Consider the following 25,213-nt stretch of genomic DNA (forward strand, 5'->3'; position numbering starts at 1 on the left):
ATCTGAACAAGTCTGTCACTAAAAGTAGTGAGCATTTCATTGTGGTTTTCTGGTGCATGAAGTAAATGTTCAAAGACCTGTAGCAAGAAGTTGTCTGCTCTATTTTGCAGCAAGGGGGATGTCTTGGGTTGCAGTCCAGGATGTGATCAGAAATGTGTATTCTATCACCATCTATTAAAACCAGGTGGGGCAGTGATTTCTTATCTCCGTGGCACATATTATCTGCTAATGGGCCATCTTTAAAACCAGCTAGGGCAATCATCTTTATCTTTTCCACACCCCATCCTCCCTCCAGGAAGATATCATCTGCTGCTGGCCCATTCAGTCCCACTGTGTGACTGATAAAATTACATCATCCCACTGGGAGATGCTCCAGCCAGGGGGAGGAGCCAAGCCTTTCCTACCTAGATAAAAACTGAGATTTTGGACAACAAGGTACCATCTTTTCACTGGATTCCAGAGGAAAACATCATCCCTGGATCTTCAGAAGAAAACTGCACCTTCTACAGGAGCACTGCTTCAGCTGAACCACATCTGCCACTGCTGCCAACACCCTGACTGACAGGGTGTCAGGTTGTATTCTGACTCTGTCAGTGTTTTTGGGATTGTTCTTTGTAACACTGTATTTCAATTTTAATTTTCCTAGTAAAGAACTGTTATTCCTAATTCCCATATCTTTGCCTGAGAGCTCCTTAATTTCAAAATTATAATAATTTGGAGGGAGGGGGTTTACATTCCCATTTCAAAGAGAAGCTTCTGCATTTATTGGCAGACACCTGTCCTTCAAACCAGGACAGGGGAAAAAGAAAAAGAAATTGAATTTGTATAAGAGAAAGAGGAATAGATAAGTAAAAGGATTTTTACCCTGTTTTTCTAAACTAGAACTTATCCTGCTGTGCTGCCTGTGCTCTTTTGTGTCTGTGAGCCTGAAAAACAGCTTTAGAACATGTTGGCTAATTGCAGCTTAATGGGCAGAAAGAGAGAATTATCAAACATATTGAGTTCCTACTATTGCTAGAGAAAGAGCATTTGAACTCCCAGTGGGTTATCCCACCAGGATAGGCACACGTATCAGGGACAGTGTAAAAGAAAGTTAGAGGCAACCACTTAGTACAAGCTCACAGTGTTTCTGTGGTGTGACAATTCTTTTCTTAACCTGAAGCAAAAAGATGGCTCTGTCTCAAAATGGAATCTAAAATGGAAACAAGCTCACTGGTTAGTGAGCAAATCACAGAGAATGTTGGAGGCTTATAATTTCCATTTGCACTAGTTGGGTTGGTCTTTTAGGGCATTCAGTTTTGCTTCCAGGAAATTCTTGGGATGATGATGAAGAAATAGAAAAAGTGAATAGGTCTATATTCAGGCTGAAAGAGGAAAGTGAAAAACAGGATCATTGAAATAGTGGAAATAGCATGAAAGTGGCATACAGCTATTTCACAGAGACACACCTGAAGGCATTAAAACAAAGATGATCATACCCAAAGGAGCACCAATCAGCAGAATAAAATGGACAGCAGTGAAATTTAGGAACTTCAGTTACTCTGCCACACTATATTAAAACTTTTTATGTCTACCCTATGTTTCCTTATGAAGAAAGTACTAAAACTGATCCTGAAATGCAGCAGAAAAGATCTTTAAAAATTAAAAGTTTTAAATGAAAAATAGCCCACCATTTGGGATTGTCCTAGTAGCTAACAGAAAAGGACCTTCCTAGGCAAAGTTTCTGTGTTTTTCCTCCTCCACACTGATTATGTTTTGACAGGTTCTGAATTCAGGGAAAAAAGATGAGGAGTACTTGACCAGACAACATCCACCATCCAAAAGGAGGAGCATGGAAGGAAAATTAACTGGTGCCCATTAGAAGAGGAGAAATAGCTTACACAAAATCGCTGCCCCAAAAAGACCTCCCAACTACAGCTCAGTTTATAGGTGCCACTCCTGAGTGGAAGATCACTGAACCTCCAAAATTAGTCCAGGCAGAGGGCAAGAAGAAGAGATCCAGCAGGGAGGCTGGTGCACCTGGGCACACACAGGTGTTCCAGACAGCACTACCTCTCTGAAGGATAAGGTTGAATTTTCTATGACAATTGTAGGAGAAGCAAAGGGCAACACAGCTGAACTATAAATCTTACCAAAGTCAATATCAAAAAGTGGTAATGACTGATCCAGTTTTGTAAATCAAAGTTGAACTTCACTGCTTTCTTACCCTCAAGAGCTCATTAGTTGCTATGGAGAGCTTCTACACAAATCTGACATTGTACATAGAACTGAGCACCCATCTGACAAAAAAATCTGGGGAAACACAAATGTACATTTCACAGGAGGTCAGAAAGAATTGTTAATTTAGGTTAATAATGACAGTTATAAATATGTAGCTCAGGTTTAAAAAAACAAAGGGAACAATTTATTAAAATGTGACAGTTGCAGATAATAGATTTGGTTTGCATGGTGAGGCTGCCATTCATGTGTAACTTTATGTAATTTATCACAACTGAAATAAAACAATGTATAACACAAATAGTGTTTTAAAAAATAAATGCATCAGCTTTAGTAAAAGTATTAATTACTATTTTATGCCTAGCACTGGAACAATCTGATTATCTATTTTTCAAGACTCAAAGACACAATTTTAATAAATCATCAAAAAGCACACTCTTAGTTTAGAGAAATAACCCTCTAAGCAGGGAATTATCCAGTGTGTTTCTTCATTTCCCATTACCACAGTGCTCTTTCTGATTTCTATCATGATTAATGGGAGCCAAGATTATTGTTAGCATGAAGTGTTTTCAGCTCTTCCTGGAAGGCAAGTGTGTGGAATATTGTATTTCCATCACCTTATGGTAAAAACTGCAGGTTATTTGGGTCTGGAACATCAACAGAACAATTTCATTTTTAAGCAAAGAATTGCATGAAGTTTTACAGATAAATCGAATAATAACTGGATGAGAGATCTTTGTGGAATGTTAATAATTTTCATAGTCATTAATATGATACATTGATGAAGGGTAAAGGTTTCATACGTAACTAATATTAGTTACTTATGAGTGAGGAACAGTTTAATTTAAAAAGCTCAGAATACCTCTTTTTAACCAGTAGAATAGAGCAATACCCTTGATTTTCTGAAGATCATCTGCAGGTAGCACAGACAGACATGCAGAGACAAGACTGCATGGATATCATATAGTTCAGATGTAGCTTCTCCACTCAAAATCAAATAATCAAAATATTTATTGACCCTTAAATTTTTTCCAGATATAACCTGAACAACTCTGCAAAGAATGTATTTCCCCAGCAGTCAGTCTGCTTGGTAATACTGTAACCACAATATTGCCTAAACTGGAACTGTGTGAGACTGACTTTCTTCATGATGGGTGTATTCTGCCTATTTTCTAATACTCCTTTGCATATTCTCAGTTTTGCTTTGGAGTTCAAATTCAGCAAATATGATTTCCTGAGATGGCCTAAGCCCATAATGAGTTTTGATGAGTTGGTTCTGTGTTTTCTCTGCATTTGTTCCCACAAGCAGCTTCTGCTGAACCACAGCTTCCCTATTTACATTGCCAAGCAGCCTTTTGCATGCACACACTCTCAGGGTCTCACCTACATTAGGTGGTGAAACAATTGATGACCAAAGACAGTGGAGACAATGGGTGGCTGTAAGAATAACTGCTCTTGTTGGACAGAAGTATTTTTAGCCTGATGCTTCAATAGTGGCCAGGAGTGGATGCTTAGAAAGAGCATAGATGTATAAACTGATTCCTCTCCAAGCACCAGGACCCTGAGGTGATGACATTTGCAGAGAACACAAAGTACTTTTAATTAATCAAGACTAGAAATAGATTTGAAGAATTTCAGAAGGACCTTGGGAAAGGGAGAGATGAGGAAATGACAAATGACATGCTGCTGTTCTCAAATGTCAGGTAAGGGCACTGAAGGTGAGTGCTTGACACCTGAGCCACTGGGACTGGCTGCTGGGTTATACACAGGTATAATTACATGAGTAAGAGACATGGACATCAATATGGAAAACCTAGCAAATACCAAAAGGTTTATCCCATCAAAAAGAAATGCCAAATGACAGGATGTGAATACATGGGACAGCAAAGCCAAGAATGTAGGGAAGTTTATTTCATTTAAGTGAATAATATGAATCAGATCTAATGCAAAAGAATTAATAAAATCATCTTAGTTGTAAGTTTATTGAGATTTCCAAATCTTTCAATTCCTCATATTTCTATGTTTGTTTCAAGTATTTTTCATATCAGTAGCACAAACTTTGAACTTATTCTGTAATGAAATCCACTAAAGTTACAATGGTGACAATGTGCTCAACTGGATCCTGGTAGCCCAATGGTAAAGGAGATGGTAACAATCAGAAAAAATGTAATGAAGTTATATAGCACTTTAAAATAGTTCAGATACCATATATTTTCAAAACTAAAAGAGAAGAGATGACTAATCAAATTAATTTTAAATGAAATGGGATTTTTTCCAATACACCTGTCAAAATGTAATGGTCTGAGTACTGTCAAATATTATCTTAAAATAAATATATCAAGTGAAACTGAATGACCTGACTTGTTCTGTCCTCTATGACAGCTTTCTCCAAATCTAATTTGCATTTGGAATGTACTTTGCCCCATAAGAGCAGTTGCAGTGATATTCCAAAAGCTATTTTCAACAAACTCCTGTAATTTCCTAATAAACACTCATATATGTGGTAATGACAATAGAATTGCTATTTACATATTTATTTATTTGAAGTTCTTTTGGTATGTTCCTTCTTTCTAGGATTGGGCAGAAGCAGAAGAGACATTTTGAGCTATTGAAACAGTAGACTAAATATATCACATTCCAAAATCTTAGAATCAAACATAATCAGAATTGCATATTCAGGCTGCTCTGCACTCTAGATCCTTGTCAGATCTGTCTGCACAGCTGCTTAACTTTCCCAGTCCAATACATATCAATGCTGGAAAATGGTTATTTATGTAGCACTGAAAGTACTTCCAGTTACTTGAGCAGTGTTATCCATCATTATGACTGCTTGCTTGAAACTTCTGACATTTACATGATTATCCTTGGGGAAGGGACTTTGTTGTTGTTTTTAGAAATAATTTCTCTGTCTCTAGCACCTTATTAACCTGATTAGGGATTCCTGTACTTCTACTCTTGCTGCAAGACAGAATTCACAAATGCTGTGGTGCCTCACACAGAAGTTGATTAGGGATTCTCTTTGAGTTTGCCCAACCTAAAATACCTAATATAACTCAAAAGGAGGATAAAAATAGGATTTTTAGTCCTCAAGATGAATTAAAAAGAATATGAATATCTGCAGCAGTGATCAGGGACTTGGTTAGTAACTGTGTGCATGTACCATCATAACAGAAATAGGGGGTTTTTTTTCCTAGAATAGGCATAGGTACAATGATACAGAAGTTGTCTTGCATCAGAGCAAATATTTCCATGTCAAAAAATCAGAAAAAGAAAAAGAAACTGGCAAACAATAGCCTTAATGCCAATGCAACAGTGTTTTTACAAGAAAGGTTTATTATGCCAGACTTTTGTAGCACATGAGTGTTTGTCATTCGTATCCTTTATTCCCTCTGCCTGGCATAGGGCTTTCTGCCATGATTTCAGGTCTGCTTACCTTTAATTTATTTAACTCAAGAGCTAAAGGCAAAGATTTTTTCCTTTTCCTGCTCACTTCTGAAACTGATTAGGTCAGAAAAAAAAAATATGTAAAGTGTGTTGTTAGATTCCATTACCATGGATTCAAGTATTCAAGATGCAAAGTCTTTTTAATTCAGGCTGTGCCATCAGGGGCTTGGGGCAATCAGGAATTGTTAACATGGAGCTGCTGGCTCTCTGGCATGTTTTCCCTGAGTGCACTATAGATTTCACCCCTTGGTACATTGTCTCCAGCATTGCTGCTTGTGCCTGGACAGGCTTCTGTTCAGGCTCCTTTCTGTGCCCAGCAGCAGACAATGTGAGCTCTGCTCCATTCAGCATCCCATGTGGATTTTGTGCCACATTGCTGACCTTTTATGATACTCTATTGTGACAATCTTTTTTCTGGTGAAAAATCCTATCACACAGAGCTATTTCATCTCCATAATCCCAATGCCTTTTGTATTACTGACGGTGCTCAGGCTATTTCTTATTAGCCTCAGTCTAAGATAATTCTTTCAAGCCACTGTGAAGTTGGGTCATTTTACATTTCTTGCTCAAACTTGTCAAATCTTATAAAAGTAATAAGTAGCACTTGAATCACATTTACTTCAAACCATTCTTCCTGCAGCTTCTTCCTTTCAGTGTTTATCAGCACTCTTAAAAGCATGTCTGATATAAAAAGCTTTTTACTGGGACAGTATTTCAGTTTAATGAGGATTTTTGCAATTTTATTATCATTTTCTGAAGTCTAGGTAGTGCTTCTTTCCACAATAGCTTCTGTAATAGGGCTTCTGAAGTTTTATAGGCTGCATCTCCCCTGACCTATTTCTCTTTATAAACATATTTATGCAACTTCTCACAGACAAAAACATTTGCTGGTGTCTATTTTCCAGGCTGAGAATTTAATTTTTGTGTTATAGCTAGTGTTTCAGAAGAATACACAGCCACTTAGAAGGGCAGGATATGTTTGCTACAGGCTGGATTTGATTTTTTTTTTACTCAATAAGGGGGAAGAGGCAGCTGCTACAGCCTCCAGTGTGTTGTTTAACCTCCTGGCTAGTTGCTAGACTTCTCCCACTCCTACCTTGCCCATCATCCCTGTGGCAGAGTCTGGCCTTTGCAAGGTTTCAGTTTTTCAAGGTGGGAGTGTCTTGCTTAGTTTGACTCAAAATTGAGCTGCTGCACCTTGTAATTGCAAAAAAGGAAATTGCCACAGCTCTAATAAAAGTCTTTATTTTCAGGCCTCCATAATCATTCTTCTAGTCAATTTAATTCACTCCCCCTCAGCCACAGGCACTCAGTCCTGTGTCTGGCCTGTTCATGAGATTCCCTTTGGCTCACTCTGGGTGACAGGCAGAGCTTGCTCCAGGAGAGGCACCTGCAGAGGCCAGACCTGACCGCTGAGCAGTCAAGACCTAACACAGCTGTTAATGACACCAGTTTGGTGATGGGGAATGCTGTGAGCAGCAGAGATGTCCAGGCTCAGCCCCTGCCCTTGCACAGCTGTGCACAGCTGCTCTCCTGTGCCCTTGGAGGTCAGGAGGGAGGAGTGTGTGGGGCCAGCCAGGTTTGCTGTGACATCCTGCATGCTGCCTGGTCTGTGCATTGCTTAAGGCAGGAGAAAATCAGAAGCTCCCACAGGGCATCCCTCGTGCTCCCAAGAGCTCTGTGCACAGCCCACACTGCCCAGGGCACTTGAGCCCATCCATCAGCTGCCTGGACACAGAAGTTCTTTTACTATTGCACCCTTTAACCAGTTTACAGGCCATGTCTCTGTGTGCACCTCGTTCTAGCCCATGGTGTAACAAACCTGTGATACACAGAAGCTGATATTGCAGCCAAGAACAATTAATTCATTAGGGAAATTAAAAATTCTATGTTAATATATATGGTCTCACCCTCATACTTCATGTACATCACATGATAGGGGCTTTAATTGGCTGGAACTGTAACTCCTGCAGTGCCATGAACAGCTGGATGTTGTATGTGATTTGGGACACAGTGGTCAATCAGAGAGCAGCAAACACTGGTTGCAGAATGCACTGATTTGCAGCTGGGAGATGGCACCAAGAAATGAGTAAAATTTCAAAAGTCAGTAGTAAAGCTGATTTGGATGCTCTCTGTAGGCATCTTTAAGGATTGCATAACTTCAGAGCATGGATCTGGGGAGATACCTCTTCATATGGTCAATTGATTTGCTTATAAAATTGCATCAAACAGTATTTTTAACATCTCTGCTTAATTAACTTGAACCATAAACTTATTTTGCTTCTGCACAAGAATTTCAAAAAGCTTGTGCTGTATCACATTAGAAATAAGCATTTTAAATAAAGTAGATGTTAAAATGAGGTTTGCAAGTGGCCTAATATGGATAATGGGATGTCAAGCTAGCAGCCTTAGCCATAAGAACAATATTATTCCTTCCTCCCTGAGTTCAATGACAGCAAAAATCAAGCTTTCAGTAGAAGAAGGCTTGTTGTGCACACAACATTAGGCACATTCTGAGTAGATTTCATTTGCACAGCTACTCTCTGTTTGCACAAGCCAGTGTGAAACCTGTCCATCATATAAATAATCAAAGGAAATGCAGATATGTTCAAAGCAATTTCAGCTTGGAAGTTTCTTCCAGCAGCAAAGTCTCTATGAGTCAGCCAGATGTTCCAGAATGAATTATTCAGAAAAGGATTTTCAAGTTAATTCTGTGAAATTAGTTCCTCATATTTTGTATGAAACAAAAAGGTGTTGAGCTTGTGAAGACAAAAAGAAACCATCCAAACTTTCTATTCTTGGTACATTTAGGAAATTAAGTCTGCCTCTTCAATTCAAAACTTACAGATGGGTAGGAAAATATTATGAGTTATTAATATGCCTCCAGCATGCTAAAAGCCACTGTAAAGATTTTAAAATGTTACTGATCCCACAGAAATGTGAAAGAATTCCTGTGACTGGAATGCCCAAGAAAAAGGGACTTAGTCTTTCAAGAACACCAGAAAATCATAGAATTGTTTAGGTTGGAAAAGACCTTCAAGATCATCAAATCCAACCATTAACCCAGCACTGCCAAGTCCAGCATAACCCCATGTCCCCAAATGCCACATCCACATCTTCTAAATACTCCTGGGGTGTGATGCACCACTTGTCTGGGCAGCCCATTCCACTTTACAATGTCAGGGTTTTTATTTATTTATTTATTTTTTCATCTGTATTTGAGTGAAATTTATACACAATCTCGAACACAAAATGGAATTTAAAATCCACAGTGATCACTGATCAGTGGTAAGCATTAGGCTTTCACTAACCCCTTTTCACAACCCCTTTGGAAAGGGGTTGACTGCTTAAAATCTTGTGTCCTTCAAAAATGTGTTTCTGCTTCAAAATTCTGAATTAGTATCCTTGATGCAAGAAGTGCTGCTTTTTTTTTTTCCCCCCCCCCAAGGAAAGTTGCAGAAATTACCTGATGTAAAATATATAGAAAATTATGGAAGTTTGCAATCTTAAAGTGTTTAATTGTTCCCACCACATATTTTACAATAAATTCAGCACTAGGACTCCCTCAGAACTGCTGACTATTAAAATGCCAACTAAAGAAATAATTGAAATTAAAGTATTTTGGAAAAAACCAACCAACCAAAACAAAACAGCTGTGGTTAATAGACTCCCCTTAAAGCATAAACTCAAAATATGGTGCAGAGCAAAAACATAGAAGAGTATGACTACTTCAGAAGACATTTGGAAGGATTTTTGTTGTTTTTTAATAGAGAAGTGTCTCCTAAAAACCAGGAGGAGTGAGAACAAGAGGGCAGAAAACCTTCTGGGAAGCATTAACTCTTGAGTTGTTAGGACAACCAGGAGGATAGGACAAAGAGGCAGAGATTTGCTCTGTGGAAGCTCAGGATCCTGTAGTGACACTGCAATGATATTCAAGAGCAGCTTTTCCCTTCATGCAAGGATGCCAGGAAATAAAGGGAAAGTGGTGGAGAGGTTGACTGGATGAGCCAAGAGATGCTTGATCATGGTGCATAACAGGAGATCAGCCACTGCTGGAGGTGGGCCAGACTGAAACTTTGTGAGTTTGAGAGTTTCTGTTTTACAAGAGACAGAGGAATTTCACATTATTCATAGTCCAAGTACATAGTGTTTGTACAGTTGAAGCAGAGGATGCAATATCACTGCCATGTTTCCTTTCATGTCATTCTTGTCAGCAGTACAAACTTTCTGAGTTTGTCTGCAAAGCTCTTGTCATTCCTCATTTATAGCCTCTCTGCAACATTGCTTAAAACCAAATCCACATTATTTTCTTTTGGTTTCCCTTAATCTTTGACTGATCTTGGAATAGGGACATCTCAAGGCCATTTTATTTCCCATGAAAATCAAGACTAGGGAGAGCACTCCAATAATCCAGGAGCAGAACAGATAAAGGAGCTAGCCTGAAGTCTGCATGCCTGGAAGACACATTTGCCTCTGCAGAAAAAGCTTCCAAGGCTGGGGTTCCTGCCACAGAAAAGAAAAAGCAGGAATGAAGCTGAACCTGACTAGAATTCCACCGACTCACAGTGAGTGCTTCTGAAGTTCAAATAGAATTGAAAATGTAATGTCAGTCAAAAGTGATTATGTCCAAAAAAAAAAAAGCTATTTATCTCAGAGCAAAAGGATTGAATAAGTACAAGACTGCCTCAGCACCTGCCATTCCTATCTCTAGTTCAACCTAGTTAGTGCTATGCTTATGTGTTTTCAGCTAAAACATGGGCTGTGTAAACTGCATTCTGGGGCCAGTGCAAATCACTATTGATCAGTGAATGTAAGCTGACTTATTCTGGTTTACTCCTGTTAGTCCTGGGGCAAGGTACAGCAGAGTTTTGGTAGCACTTTTGCAATTAGATGAGATCAGGGCAGATGAATTGTCCTACTTGAAAAATGCCACCAAATGTCACTTCTCCCATTGTGTTATCTTCCAGCTCTGTGATAAAACTTTAAGACAGTCCCTAAGACTGATCCTGTGAGAACACAGCAGTTAGAAGCACTGAGAATAGCTGCACATTTGTTCCCTGGAAGGCCTGATCTTTCATATGGTATCTTCACAACAACAGACCAGGCACGTGATGCTAAATCCCAACTGGGATTTGCCACTAGTCTTTGCATGCTGCACACTGCACGTGCACAGCATAAAATGGCAAAGGAAAGAAACATGAAAGAAAAGACATTTTCACCCCCTTGGAGTGGAGGTTAATTCCCTAGGCCACACCTCTTTCCTCACAATCCTTTCAGGAATAAGATGACACTTAATCTGCTAATTGCTACAATTTCAGAAGGAGAAAATATGTTCTTTCTGATTCTATATCCTGAGATGTGCCCTGTACCAAAACATTAGTAACTGACTGTGCTATTATTATACTATCTCTTTAAAAATTTGCCAGTTAGAAACAATAAATTGAAATTAATACAGCTACAGAAAGACCCATGTAAAAAACTAGTGCTTGTTTTCCCAACTAGTGGGCATTATTCTTTTTCAGGTATCCCTTAATTGGTACCCTAAGCATTGGCAGCTCATTGATTAGGTGGATGTCTCACTCTTTGCCTGTGCAATGCTCCTTTAATGGTATCTAAAGTGAAGTGCCTGGAGTCCAGCATCTAAACCTCTTAGACATTTCTGATAGTCAAACCTCAGCACTTCATCAGCATTCCCTCAATAAATACCCCTCTCTTTGTCTTCTATCTGCCACAAAAGACTGTTTTAAAGCTATAAAAAATATCTCTTTTTTTCCCAGGAAAAAAGACACTGCCACTGTTCACCTTTTTGAAGGGAATTAGGAGCCTTCTGACTGACTTCAGTGGGAACAGAGTCAGACCCAGGATCCCACAATATCCATCCTTTTGCTTTGTTATGGTTATTTTGCATTGTTTCACTATGTACAGACCATATTCATTAGTCATTTTCATTCGTGACACGGATGAATTCATTCGTTTCTGATGCTGATTTAGATTCATAACTATTACTTATAATTAATTGCTAATGAAGGCTATTAGTGTCTAGCTGACATTTTCCCTTCCCTGCTAAATGCTAGCAAGTTTGAGCACAGGCAAAAGGGCTTGTCTTAAACAGGAATGGATTCATTTTAACAAATAAGCCTAAACAGTGCTATTAGCCTTCTAGAGCATGAGATCTTTTCTAGCACAGGCACAGAGCACTGCCTTATAGAGTGAAATAGTAAAATTTAGAAATACAAATACAGAACATGAAATAGTAAAATCAAGGCAACAAAAAAAGCTACTTTGTTTTTCATAGATATTTGCAAATACAGCCTCACTCATCCTTCACCTTAATCTTCCTCCCATACAGACACACATGAGCCACAGAGAAGTAATTCTAGTAATTCTAATTTATACATTGGAGAGCATAGACAATGGGGTATCAATGGAAACTCTGGTGTCTGCTGCTTGAAAAACAGTCTTCCAATGATGTCAGAAAAGCAATTCCAGATTGGGTCTAGTGTATAAAACTTCTGAATCCCTGCTTTCTCCATTTTCATTTCCCTCATACACCAGGCCAGCTGCAAAGGAGTAGTTAAGGATAGACACCCTGGTCTGAAAACAACATGATGTGCAGACAACAGGGAGCCTTCTTGCCCATCTCAACTTTTGAGAAGACAATTCTCCCCCATATAATTTACTGGTTTAACAGATAAAACAGAAATAAAATGGCATACATGAATGCATTTCGACTAGGACATGGTAGATCCAGTTCTATTTCAACTTTACATTTGTCTTGCCATCCTCAGCAGAAGAAACAGAGAAATTTTTATCATTACCCCTGAAGCATAATGTCCTCCTCCTACCTCACTGGAATACAAATTTATCTCTAGACCTTATGAGGCAGCTGCTTCATGAAACCTGCTCTTCCCTTGATTTTGGAAGACTTCAGAACATACAGAGCTGTGGTCAGACAGATATACCAAAAGAAAAAAAAAATAAAAAGGAGGAAATGAGCAGGTATCTTTTATCTGTTCTCTCAATTACCTGAGTACAAGATGGAAACTGGTCACACAAAGGGGTACTTATGGAAATTGCAGAAATGCTCACTGTGTGCTTTCAATCTTTTTAGGAGTCCTTGGCAGGATGAAACAGGAAGGGGGAAAGCCAAGATACCAGATATATTTCCCCAGAAAACATATCTCTTTTGGGTGATATTTCCACCTTTATTTTGTGGAACCACTCTCAAAAGGGATTTTTGAAGAAGCACATGCTAAGGAGTCCAGTGTGGATCTGGAATAGAAAAGGCACAGAAGGTTGAAAGGCCAGTATAATTTGAGAGAGCCTTGGGCAGATGCTGTGAATTTGGCATTCCTTGGTTTTGCTTTGTAGAGAAGCCCTTATTAATTGCTCTTGTAATTTAATATTAATCAGAAGAGCCTATTAACTCCAATCCTTATAAAAGCTATTTTCAATGGGTTTTATGTAAGAAACATTATATTCTGCTTAGCTTTAAGTATTGACTAACATTTTAAACTGACATAAGCCTAAAATTAGGCATTAGAGCATGTGTGATTTTTAGGCATTTAAACATGCCTAAAAACATTCAGGGAAATTTTAAAACAAGCAATGACTATAGCAAATCTGAAGGATGTTAATGTAAAGGTAAATGACCTGCAAAAGGCATCTTTCCAAACCATTGGGAAATCAGAATGTTTATTTATTATGGCAAATATGTACTTGGCATTTGAATTTTTATACTAAGTCTTCTTAGATTTTCTAATCATTAGTGCCCCCATGGGCTCAGATATTTCATTCCTGCTTAACTCAAGTGTGCACACAACCTCAACTAGTTTTCCTGTATGGTATTTGTTGATGATTTCTCAAACTTGTTTATAAAATCTCACTGATACAGCCACTAATAATAACCAAACTCCAAGAGTGGTGTCTAACAGCTTCTATCCACTCTGCCTGCTCCAGCATCCCCAGATTTCATTCTTTTTGTCACCATGCCTGGACTATTCTGTAATGAACTAAAAGTTTAAAGTGGAAAGGCAGTGGGAAAATGGAAAGGGGCAAGGGGAAAAGGAGAAGCTCCAGGACTGAGTGACAGGTTGTGTACTAGCCCAATAAACACAAAAGAGACTTGGTTGTAAATTATGCACTTTGCTGATAAAGATCAGTTACCTGCAGTTGAATAACATTATCTCTAAATAACATTCATCTTGGAGGTGTGGGTAGAACATGGAGATCATTATGTTGAGAGAATGTCTGGAACCTGATGCAAAGGGATTTTCTTTTTGGTATTCAAGGGGACATGTTTTATGAAAGCAGTTTTAATACGTGAATAAATAAGACTCTCACCTGGAGTGGAAACCATGCAAGCAGAGATCACAGAGAGGAACTCCATCCCCAGGACTCACTGTTTAGAGCTCTGCTTTGCTCTTTTTCCATTATTAGCTGTAGGAGGTTGGATGACAGGGCAGGAGGCCCCTAATTGTGGCTGCTCTTTATGTGTTCTGTAAGTCACATTCCCCATGAGTTCTGAAATATCTGAGGTTAGACCTTTACTAGCAATGTAACCACGAATCAAAATTCAGTGGAAGTCAGTGCAAAAGTTTGCAGAGATTTCTACAAACCTTGGATCAAAGAAGCATACACATGTAATGTGGTCTATCCTCAGTTTTAGTGTCCCTACACTGCACTGCAATTTAATACACTAGGCTATTTCATTATTTAAATCAAAGCTGAAACTACAACATATTTCCCATCTTGTCTGCTACATTATTACAAGGGATTATTAACACATATTCATTGTCAAAATAAAAATAACAGAACTGTGTTTTGGCAACAATAGGAGTGACAAAACATAAATAAGAGAAACAGAAAATGATCAAACAAATTAATTTTCCTATATAACAATTTTTTATGAAGAAGCATCAGTATTGCTTACAATTCATGGATTATAATTAAACATAGCATTAATATTCAGTGCAGTTAAAAAAAGGATATTGCATTCAGAAGCTGCTACATTAAGAAAAAGCACAAGACCTCATGACACATGTGAGGGTTCTGCTGTATTTCAAATATATAAAATAAAGATAAAGGCATCCTATTAATGGGGTGCAATCCATAAATGAAAATTGCCCCTGGATTTACAAATATGTAGTCAAATATAACACTGATTCAATGTCTTCCATGATTAAAAGCCAATCTTATAAATGTGGCTTCTAGTTAACATTCTTCCCAGATGTTTCCTTGACAGATTCTACATTTAAAATTATTAGAATCTAAATTATTGATGTGCTTCCTCATTTCAATTATTATCAGCATTTGTGCACTTTTTCTTTTCTTAATATTTGAAGTCAGTTCTAAGGACAATTTCTCCCTAAAAAATTCAATGCCAAAACCAGGTGAAATTGAACTTCTCCCACACAGGAGCTGCTCTCCTTCAATGCTCTAATTTCCAGTAGCTTATAACTTTCTCTTGTCTAAATTACCTTTGTGCTGACAGTTTTAGTACTTGTGGGTTTTGCTCATAGATAATTTGGGGACATAAGCTTGAAGGAAATCTGCTTGGCTAGTTCAGTTATCCACACATGATTGTAACATATTTTACCCTACTTACTTTTGGGATGCTGGAATGAACACACACACACCTGTGCACAGCTATACACTCTAATGGATGCCCACCTGCCCAAACACAAAAATACAAACATAACTCACTCTTAGTGAATGGAAATTCTCAAACATGTCATAATGAATGAAATCTCCAGATGGGCTAAATCAAGGTAATTAACTGCTGTTAATGCAACTTTGGTGCTCTCTCACTGATATAGCCCTGTGTTTGCTCCAGTAAGGAACATGTGACTTCCTGGAGTAGGAGGAAAAAAAAAACCCTGGGTAGACATGAAAATGGACCACTTTAAAAGTTTCAATCAGTGTTTCTCAGCATGACTTAAATATACCCTTTCAAATTTTTTTCTGTCTTCTATACTCTGTCAAGGAATACAATAGATCTGCTTCCAGAGAGAGAAGTTTACAGAACCCCTGGAGAGCTGAAGGAGTGATTGTGGCCTCTGACCCTGTTGCTCATCAGCTGCTGATAACACACAGTTTGCTGTACAGGAGATGGAGTTGATCTGCCAGATAATGGCATTTAATAAGAAGTTATTACATCACACACATGCACCACAGATTTCTTTGCTTTCAAAGAAAGAAACATACAGAATGGAGGAGGAAATGATTAATATTCAAAGTGTAATCAGCTTTAGTTTTTTTTGGAAATTTGGAAGACTTTTGCTAATGATAGATTATGGAATACAGCTTAAGCAGTCTCAATATTAGTGGAACAGAGCAGAGCTCTGGTTCTGGGGACTTTAAAGAGAGTCTGGGTGATGGGTGGGGAGGGAAATGAGGAAAGAGATAAGAAATTTGCAGTCACTTCCCCAAACCTTTTCAGAAGAATATTCCTCTTTAGCATATATACTTGAAAAGTTAAAATCATTGTGTGATTAAAGTGCTCCACTCTTGACTTTTGTGGGAGGCCTGACTGCCTCCATGACCTTCTTTTTCTCCCAAGAAATCCTAGAGAGCCCAGAAAATTAATTTGTCATGGCTCAAAAGAACTGCTGCTTATTGAAGTAGAACAAATATCTCCAGCAATGATGGGAAAATGTAACAGGATCTCTCTAATCACAGCAGAAGTGGAACTGGTACATTTAAGACAAAAAAAATTGAATAAAATACCTTTCAAAGAGTGAATGCAGGCTTTGCTTCTGGGGATAGGGACTCCAGAAAAGATTTTGTTGGCAGTCAGATTGAGGTCTTAGAACAGCACAGGAAGCAAAGGTGATTTAGACTGAAGACCATGTAAACTGAGGGATGTGGAATGGAAGGAGAGAGGTTTGAACTACAGTGGGAAAATGGCTTGTAGCACATTGCAGGTGGTTGCAAGACTTGGAGTTCAAAGGCAGAAACAGTAGTTGTGAGAGAAGATAGCCAGCATGATCAAATAATTGGAAATTGTCCTGTGGAGTAAAGCATGACAGGAAAAAAATCTATTTCATTCCTCAAAAAAGAAGCTTTAAGAAGGCTTGATTGCAACCTAGCAGAAGGTGGAGTAACAGGAGCCAAAGGCTGGAAGCTGAAGTTCAACAAGCTCAGAACACAAGCAGGGTGCACATTTCAAATTGTGATGATGAAAAGTCTTTGAGACAACTGAGCAATTGTTGACAAAGGCCCAAGATTCTAAAATCAAGACAGATTTTTTCTTCCCTCTTCTCCCTACCCTCCCCCACAAATATAGGTTCAGGCTAAAACAGAAGAAGATTCAGATAAACTCTTTGAACAATTATTTCTTCAAGATCAAGCCTGATGGTTGCAACTGTCTGGCAAATACTTTTTTTATACCACCAATGTTTCTGCATAAGCTGTTGGTTAAAAAACAAATCTGTGGCAGGTATGTTTCTTCTGCAGAGTTCTCAACATGTCTCTGATTGCTAGTGCACTGCTGGGGAGGTCTCTTTCTCTCTCAGCTACATTCTCCATTTCTCCACAGTTTCAAAATGTCTTTACTACTGCTGTGTGCTAGAAATTCCCTATGTCTGGTGCATTAGTTCTGTGCAGACACTTGTGAGGTTTCATGCATGCACCACCAGCCTGGATCCTCTCTACACCTTAGGAAGCAATGCTTTTCCAGCAGGTCACCTTCAGTTCTCTGACTCCACTGGAGCAGTTTTCTATTTCAGCAAGATTGCATTGCAATAATAATTAACACAAAAATCAAACCACTGCATTAACCTCTATTTCAAACCTATTTTTGAAAGGACAATAAATATCAAAGAAACATAATTATCAAAAGTATAGTTACACCTTACTAAACTCACACAGGGGAATCCTTAAGGTGAGGAAGAACTCTAAAAACCTTGGTGTGGATGAGTATAAAGTATGTGTGACCCACTGCTGTGTTTCCAAAGTAGCTCCTTCCCTAAGGTGCTGGATGCCCTCTGCTTCAAAATCTAAAAAACAAAATGCTGCAGACCATATCACCTCAGAGTGATACACAGGAATCTGTTTTAAACACTTTGGTCAGGTTCCTCCCACCTGTAACTTTAAGCACTAACTAATCCATACAGTCATGAGAGAGGGAAGATCATTTTGCTGAATGGTACTAGGCTAAAATAGCTGTACACAGAATTGAGAGTTACTATGCTCTCAACTTTGGATCTTGAAGGTTTTAAATGAGGAAAGGAGAAGAATTTGAATGTTAGTATTTAATAATGACACTCATTTAAGGAGATACAAAATATGATGCCAGACTCATTTCTTAGCCTTTCTAATTTCTGTTCTCTTAGTCTTTCTCTTTTCTCCCTATTCTTTTCATTCTGTTCTTTTATTTATGCCAGCTACTTGATCTACATCTTCCTTCTCTGCCATGTAAGAAATATCTTTCACCAGATAAACATGTACCAGAAATATTTTCATATTCTGTCAAAATCCCCTACTCTCATCTGCCCTCTTTGTCAGCTGGGCAAGCTTCATTTTCCACAAAAGTTTCTACATATGGACAAATACTCTGATGTCAGTAATTAACTACCTGGGAAAAAAATGTGACAAGAATATTACAACAAATATCTATCACTGTTGTATGTCTGTTTTGGACAGTCTCATCACTGGGCCAAACCCAGAGACATGTTGCTGCAAGTGAGGAGGAAACTCAGCTGTGAATGCAAGTGAAAGAAAAGATGATGTAGAAATGAAGAGCAATATTTCTACCCATGCTCTTTAAGTCATAATGCTGTAGTAACAGAAGTTTTGCACTTAATGATCATTAATCATGTGTTGATTTCCATACAAACTATTGTAAGGGTAAATCTGATCTGTCACTGAATACCTTATGAGCTCTACTGTATAAACCAACCCTAAAAGCACGTTCAGGTTTGAGCTCCTGTAAGATTTTTTAAAAGACAATCTACACTGCTAGCATCTCTACATACATTTGGGACTTCAGTAGTGTCTATGCTTGAATCAATTCTGCTCTGGTTTGAGAAGTAAAAAAGACTGCTGCTTTGAAAAATTGCAGAGGTTCTGATAATGTCAGGGCAGCATTGCTATAAAAGTTTCCATCAGATGTGATACAGCTGGTGGATTCTTCCCTACCATCATCAATAGCAGTTTTTCATTAAGGCTGCTGTGCTATAAACCTGAAGAGTAAAGCAAGGACACTTGTCAGAACTGATTGACAGCAGCAGTGGGATGCATATATCACCACTGGTTGAGTGCTGCATACGTGTGATAATGGGTATAGTAAAAATTGGTGGATATATTATTACATGTAGCTAAAAACCCAATCATGTAGCTTTAATACATCCCTTCTGAAAAGAATGGGACTGCTACATGATTAAACATTGCTGAAGGAGCAAATTTTACAGAAGTTTACTTAAAGTCTGAAAGATTGATGAATATGCAGGTAGTCTGAAGGCTATTTTTTTCCTTCCGGTGTTTTGGCTGGGAATCTAATTCTGTATCCCTGTCTGGGTGCTGTCTGTAGCCATCTCACACTTCTTTATTGTCAAATCAATCCAAAGAATTTCATTAATATTTTTCCTGAGTCATGAGGATAAGCTCAGATCAGGCCTTGAGGCTTCACTGGCCTTCCACACATCTCTTCTAGAGGGATTTAATCTATTTTTTCCCCCAGCTTTTCTGCTGCAAGATATGTTTGTTCTTTCCAAAATCAAATCCTCAGGAAGCAGACTTGGGAATGGCATCTATGACTACATTTGCATGAGCAAGCTAAAAAGAATGGATGCATAGGACAAAGTACTGTCCCTTGACTGTCCACACTGTTGGATGTTTGGCAAAGCTGTAGGAACAGTTTTGGGCTGGGTCAGAAAGTATGGTTGGAAGCCAAAGGCTGTCTGTTTGCATCTGGTTTCCTAGTTATGGAAGGGAAAGAGCAGTGATTGCAATGCCCCCAAGTTGTGCTGCACCATTTAGTCTGAAATCCTTTCATCACAGTTTCCAGCTCATCTATTCATACCCAGTCATGCCACTAGAGAGAAGGATTTAAGTGTACTGGTAGATAAAAACTGAATATGGCCCAGCAATGCACTCTTACAGCCCAGAAAGCCAACTGCATCCCAGGCTGCATCAAATGAAGCATGGCCAGAAGGTCAAGGGAATTGGTTTGACAGCACAAAGCTGGGAGGAGTGGCTGGTCCCCCAGAGTGCTGTGTTGCCCTTCAGGACCTCTACAGGTTGAAGAGATGGGCAGAGAACTGCCTGGAATTCAACAAAGGCAAGTGGAGGGTCCTGCACCTGTAGAGAATTAACCCCATGTACAGGCTGGGGACTGACCTGCTGGAAAACAGCTCTGAGGAGAAGGACCTGGGGGTCCTGGTAGGCAAAAAACTGTCCATGAGCCAGCTGTGTGCCCTGGGTGGGGGGCAAGAAGGCCAATGGTGTCCTGGGGAGCATTAGGAAGAGCATTGCAAATAAATTGAGGGAGGTGATGCAGCCCCTTGGCTCAGCCCTTTGAGGTCACACCTGAGTGCTGTGCCCAGCTCTGGGCTCCTTAGTGCAAGAGGGAAATGGAGCTCCTGGAGCAGGTCCAGCAGAGGGTGACAAAAATGATGAGGGGATGGGAGCATCTCTCTTAGGAGGAAAGGTTGAGGGAACTAAGACTGTCCAGACTCAAGAAGAGACAACTGCAAGGGGACTTGATCAATGTCTATAAGTATCTGAAGGAAGGGCATCAAGAGGATGGAGCCAAGCTCTTCTTGGTGGTGACAAGGAATGGGTCAAGAGGCAACAGGTAGAAAATGATGTACTGAAGTTCTGCCTGAGCGTGAAGAAGAACTTTGGTGTGCAGGTAACTGTGCATTGGAAGTGAGAGACTACCCAGAGAGAGAGGAGAGTCTCCCTCACTGGAGATACTCAAGAAGCAGCTGGATGCAATTCTGTGCAATGTGCTCTGGGATGACCCTGCTTGAGCAGGGAGGCTGGACCAGGTGATCCACCATGGTCCCTTCCAATCTTACCATGCTGTGATTCTCACTCCCTGCCTGGAACACTATGCCCAGCTCTGGGGCCCTCAGGACAGAGAAGACCTGTCCCACCGAGGGCCATGAAGCCACAAAGATGAAGATGATGATAGGAATGGAGCACCTGTCCCATGAAGACTGGCTGAACAAGTTTGGGTTGTTTTGTCTGGAGAAAAGAAGGTTCCAAGGAGATCTTAGAGCACTTTCCTGTACATAAAGGGGACCTACAAGAAAAAAGGGAAGGGGCCTTTTTACAAGGATAACAATCTTAAATTGAAAAAGGGTAGATTTAGATTAAATAGTAGGAACAAATTCTGTATTGTGAGGGTGGTGAGGCACTGGAACAGGTTGCTCAGGGAAGCTGTGGCTTCCCCATCCCTGGAATTGTTCAAGGACATGCTGGATGATCCTGTGAGCAACCTGGTCTAGAGGGACATGTCTGGCTATGCACAGAGCTGGAACTAGATGATCTTTAAGGTCCCTTCCAACCCAAACCATCCTATGATTCTACAGTTCTATGGTAATATTAAAAATACAGTGGCATGGGTGGCAGTGTAAAAACAGCATTCCAGAAAGCACAATGACTGGTATAGTGTACATAACTATGTATTTATGTGTCTATACTATTTATTTCGAATGTGTTGTATGTTTAGATTTTAATTTCAATGCCATTTATTTGTTAATGTTTTTGTTTACATTTGAAGTTTTCATGAAATAAGGAACTAAAACCTCTAGAAGTATTTAATTAAAATAAAAACTTCTGAACTCTACCAAATTAAATGTTTTGATTCCATAAGTATGCTTTCAGACTATTTTTATTTTAGAGCTGAAATCATAGTTTTAGTGCCTTTTTTATTATGAATCTCATTTTCCTCATGGAATTGTCATCATTTGCAAGGAAACAGCAATTTCAGTTCCTGTCTAGCTGTGCACGATGAATTTATCAGCTCCTCTGGTTTGAGGAACTTGCTGTGTCATGAACTTGAATGAATGATAACTACTCCATTTCGACACATCTCCTATTCAGGATTTTTTTCAGAGCAGCAATGATCGTTAGTGTATTTGAACAGTGATACAAGATGAAAGGAAAATCCAGACTTTTAGAAGAAAAGAGACACTCTCAGGAACTCTTTGTCAAAACCCATCACCATGACCTTTTCCCTGCCAAGACAATCCTGCTGTGATAGGCTTTGAAAGTTGCCCATTAGTGCAGAGATCTGCAATCCCTTGTGCTGTTTGGGATAATGGCTGAAATAAAGACATGTAAGTACATTTGTTGTGTGTACAGACACCCTCTGGAATTTGCTTTAATCGTTCCATTGCAGGCCTTTTCTAGAATCTGTAGATTGAAAGCTTGTGTAAGACCAGAGAATGCCCAAGAAACATAGATGACCATTTTTCTTCCTCTTATAATAAAAAGAAAAAGAGAATCTTGTTGTAAATTAGTTATTCAGCCAGTTTGGGTTTTTTCCAGCTGCAGGGGGAAAAGGCTTAAGGAATAAAATAAACCAAAACTGTCTTTTGTAAATAGCAGAGACTGGGAACTAATTATGAATTAATATTCATAAAGAAAATGACAGGCTTTGGTTGCCAAGTTTCAAATCTTCAACAAGCAGCAATCAGAAAAAAAATCCTACCATAAGTCAGAGCAAACTTTAGTCCCAGAACCTGAAATTCTACCTCCAGAAATGCATCCTGTAAATGTTCTGTTAAACACATCAATTTAAAAATTGTCACTCATTTAAAACCAGAAAAAGAATATGATAATGCCAAAAACCTTTCTTTAGAGGGTTGCACCTTGAGTGAAAATGAGTGCACACCTTATTCATTGCAAGTGGTATCTCTAAGTACTCTGTGCCCAGAATTTATGGAGATTGATAAGGGATGGTCCAGTGCACATAATTTCAAAGCAATATGATGATATTTAGGGTAGAAGCCTGGCCTTGGTGCAGGAAAGAATTCAGGGTCATGTTTTGTAAGTTTTTAGAAATGTGTATATTCTTGCAACCTCAGTGTCCTGTTCTGTTAAAATATGTGTGAACTTCCACCATTTTCATTCCACTTAGCAGGCAGCAACAGATCAGACAATTAAAACAATTGGTAATAATAATTTCTAAGGCTATATATATAAATTTTTCTAGATCCAACTCTTCTCTGCCCCCACTTTCTGAGTCAGAGCTGCCCAATTCTCATTGATACTGAGTTCTTTTTTGCCACATACCAGAACAAGGGGATGAAACAGAATGCTCTGAGGCCCAAGAAGAAAGAATGAACTTATGAACTATGAAGCAAAAATAGAAAGAGCAAAGAAGGAACAGTTGCTGAAGAGAAACATAGTCAGGTAGAATACTGAATTGAGGAGTAAGAAAGGAGCTTACACATCTATGATCATCACAGTTCTCCTTTCCATACACAGCTTCATAAACCTTATCTGTTCATAGGGGATTTTTCAGACAATATTCTTTAAAACAGAGGTGTCCCTGCCTTAGTACTGTAAATTAGCTTTTAGACTTATTTATATGGCCTGTGAAGCAATGACTGAGCTTGAAATAAGTGAAAGGGCATGGAAATGTGATTTATAAGGAGTCTACAAGCCCTCTGGTTCCCATGTTGTTTCCACAAGAGGAAAAACCATGCAATAAGTGGGAAAAGAATATGACAAAACTGCTACATTTCACAGGGCCACCAACTCAGAGGCAGAAACAGATGAAATAAATTAGACAAGAAAGCCATAAAGAAGGTTACTGGCCATCAGCCAAAGTCAAAGCTCTCCCACCTGCACTAGAGTCATGTGTCACATTCACACCTGCCTGTCAGGGCTACAGGAGACAGAGACACTACAGGAAGCACAGGAGGGCAGGAGATCTCTTTTCCTTAGACTGCTGACACCACTTGTGTGCTGAGAGATGTAACACAAACCACTTTGTCATCTGGACAGCAAACACACTTCCCTAAATGTGCTCCCAACCCAGCTGGTGAGAAAAACAGGAGGACATGCTGCTGAGGTGAAGGGGGAAGGTTTTGGGAAATCTAAACACCATTGAAGTCCAAGACATAATAGTTATGGACAAATGGCAAATGACAAGCAGAATGTGCTTCTTGTTACCAGGAGGTCACATCTTACTATCCATCTTCTAGATTCCTCTATTTAATCACTCTTATAGTTGCTTGCATTAATGTGTTGCTGATTTGGACTAATATTATGATTACAAAAGAAAATAAAATGGTAACACTTCCAAATCCACAGCATGTTGTACTACTGCAGAAATGTTCGTATTTCAGAATTCCTCAGAGTTATGCCACTGCTGAAAACTTGACTACCTATTGTGTATTTTATAAATTCAAAAGCATACACTGGATGGTGTATTTCTGTTGCAAAACAAAATGAAAAGGGGCAGAAATTTGAGAGCAGTTTGCATTTGGCAGAGGAGACTGAATGCCAAAAAAATAAGCCCATGGAATCAGTGATGGAGTCGAGTGTCTTAAACACTCATTTGCAGTCATTCATCTCTGGCAGAAATGTGAGCTATTATTCTAGGTGTCAGGAGCAAACCAAAGTGCTGGGTCTCTTTGCATCTTATGTGAGCAGAATGTTTGTGCTGCTGAGCTCCTCCTTGCATCTGCACAAATCCAGTTCCTAAACCATGCTGCTCAGGATGGATAATGAATAAGATAAATTCTCCAATGTTATTTGTATTTTAAGTGAATCCAAACCACAGAGATTTTATTGGGATTGGGTTTTTTTCTTTACACTTTTTTGTTTAGTTTGTTGGGGGGTTTTGTTGGTTTTTGGAGGTTTAACTCCTAAGAGAGTGAGCTTTGGTTGACATGTGCTTAATATTTTTCTGTTACTTTTTTTTTTAAAGAATAGAAGTATTTTTTTTTTTGTTTCCATCAAAATCTCCAACACACTACACCTTTTATTTTGGGAGCTCTGTTTTTTGGTTTCTTTCTAAATGTAAACCTAAGTATCTTCCAATAAAGTTGTCATAATAATGACAAAAGTTTCTAATACCTCTAAGAGTTACTTTTCCTAAAAAACAAAACAAAACAAAACAAAACAAAAAACCAGTGGTCAGTTTTGGACAGTTTTTCTGGAATGAAGATCACTCATTATCACACAAGATGGTATCACTTTAGCAGTGAAACTCCTTGGTTCTATTCTTGCCTTCTATCACCTAAACCAGATCATTCTTTTCTGTTTTCATCAGGATAAAGCTGTTTTGTTGCTTAAGACAACGTTTTTAAATGGGCTTCAAACAAAGTGTTGATAAAAGTAAGTAAATTATTATTATGGACTCAAAGTAAGCATTTAGACATTAAGTCCTTAAATACTGATTGAATTATATACTTCACTCCTGCTCAAAACACTATTCTTTTTCTTTCAGACATGTTATGAATGGTTACACTGGTTACTAAATTATTGTTTGTATTCTCTTACAACTCTTACAAGTTGTTTTCCTGCTAGGAATATCAGGAATCACTAGAAATAGCAGCTCTAAATGTCGGTGATCCTGTTTCAGCAC

General features: G+C 38.9%; 1 protein-coding gene across 1 annotated transcript in view; it reads right to left on the reverse strand.

Annotated features, from left to right (window-relative positions):
- The window catches only part of ST6GAL2 (ST6 beta-galactoside alpha-2,6-sialyltransferase 2), a 170,001-nt gene that overhangs the window by 109,766 nt on the left and 35,022 nt on the right, over positions 1 to 25,213 (reverse strand). The window lies entirely within an intron of this gene.

This window comes from Oenanthe melanoleuca, chromosome 1 (genome assembly GCF_029582105.1).
Source record: "Oenanthe melanoleuca isolate GR-GAL-2019-014 chromosome 1, OMel1.0, whole genome shotgun sequence".
Classification (NCBI taxonomy): domain Eukaryota; kingdom Metazoa; phylum Chordata; class Aves; order Passeriformes; family Muscicapidae; genus Oenanthe; species Oenanthe melanoleuca.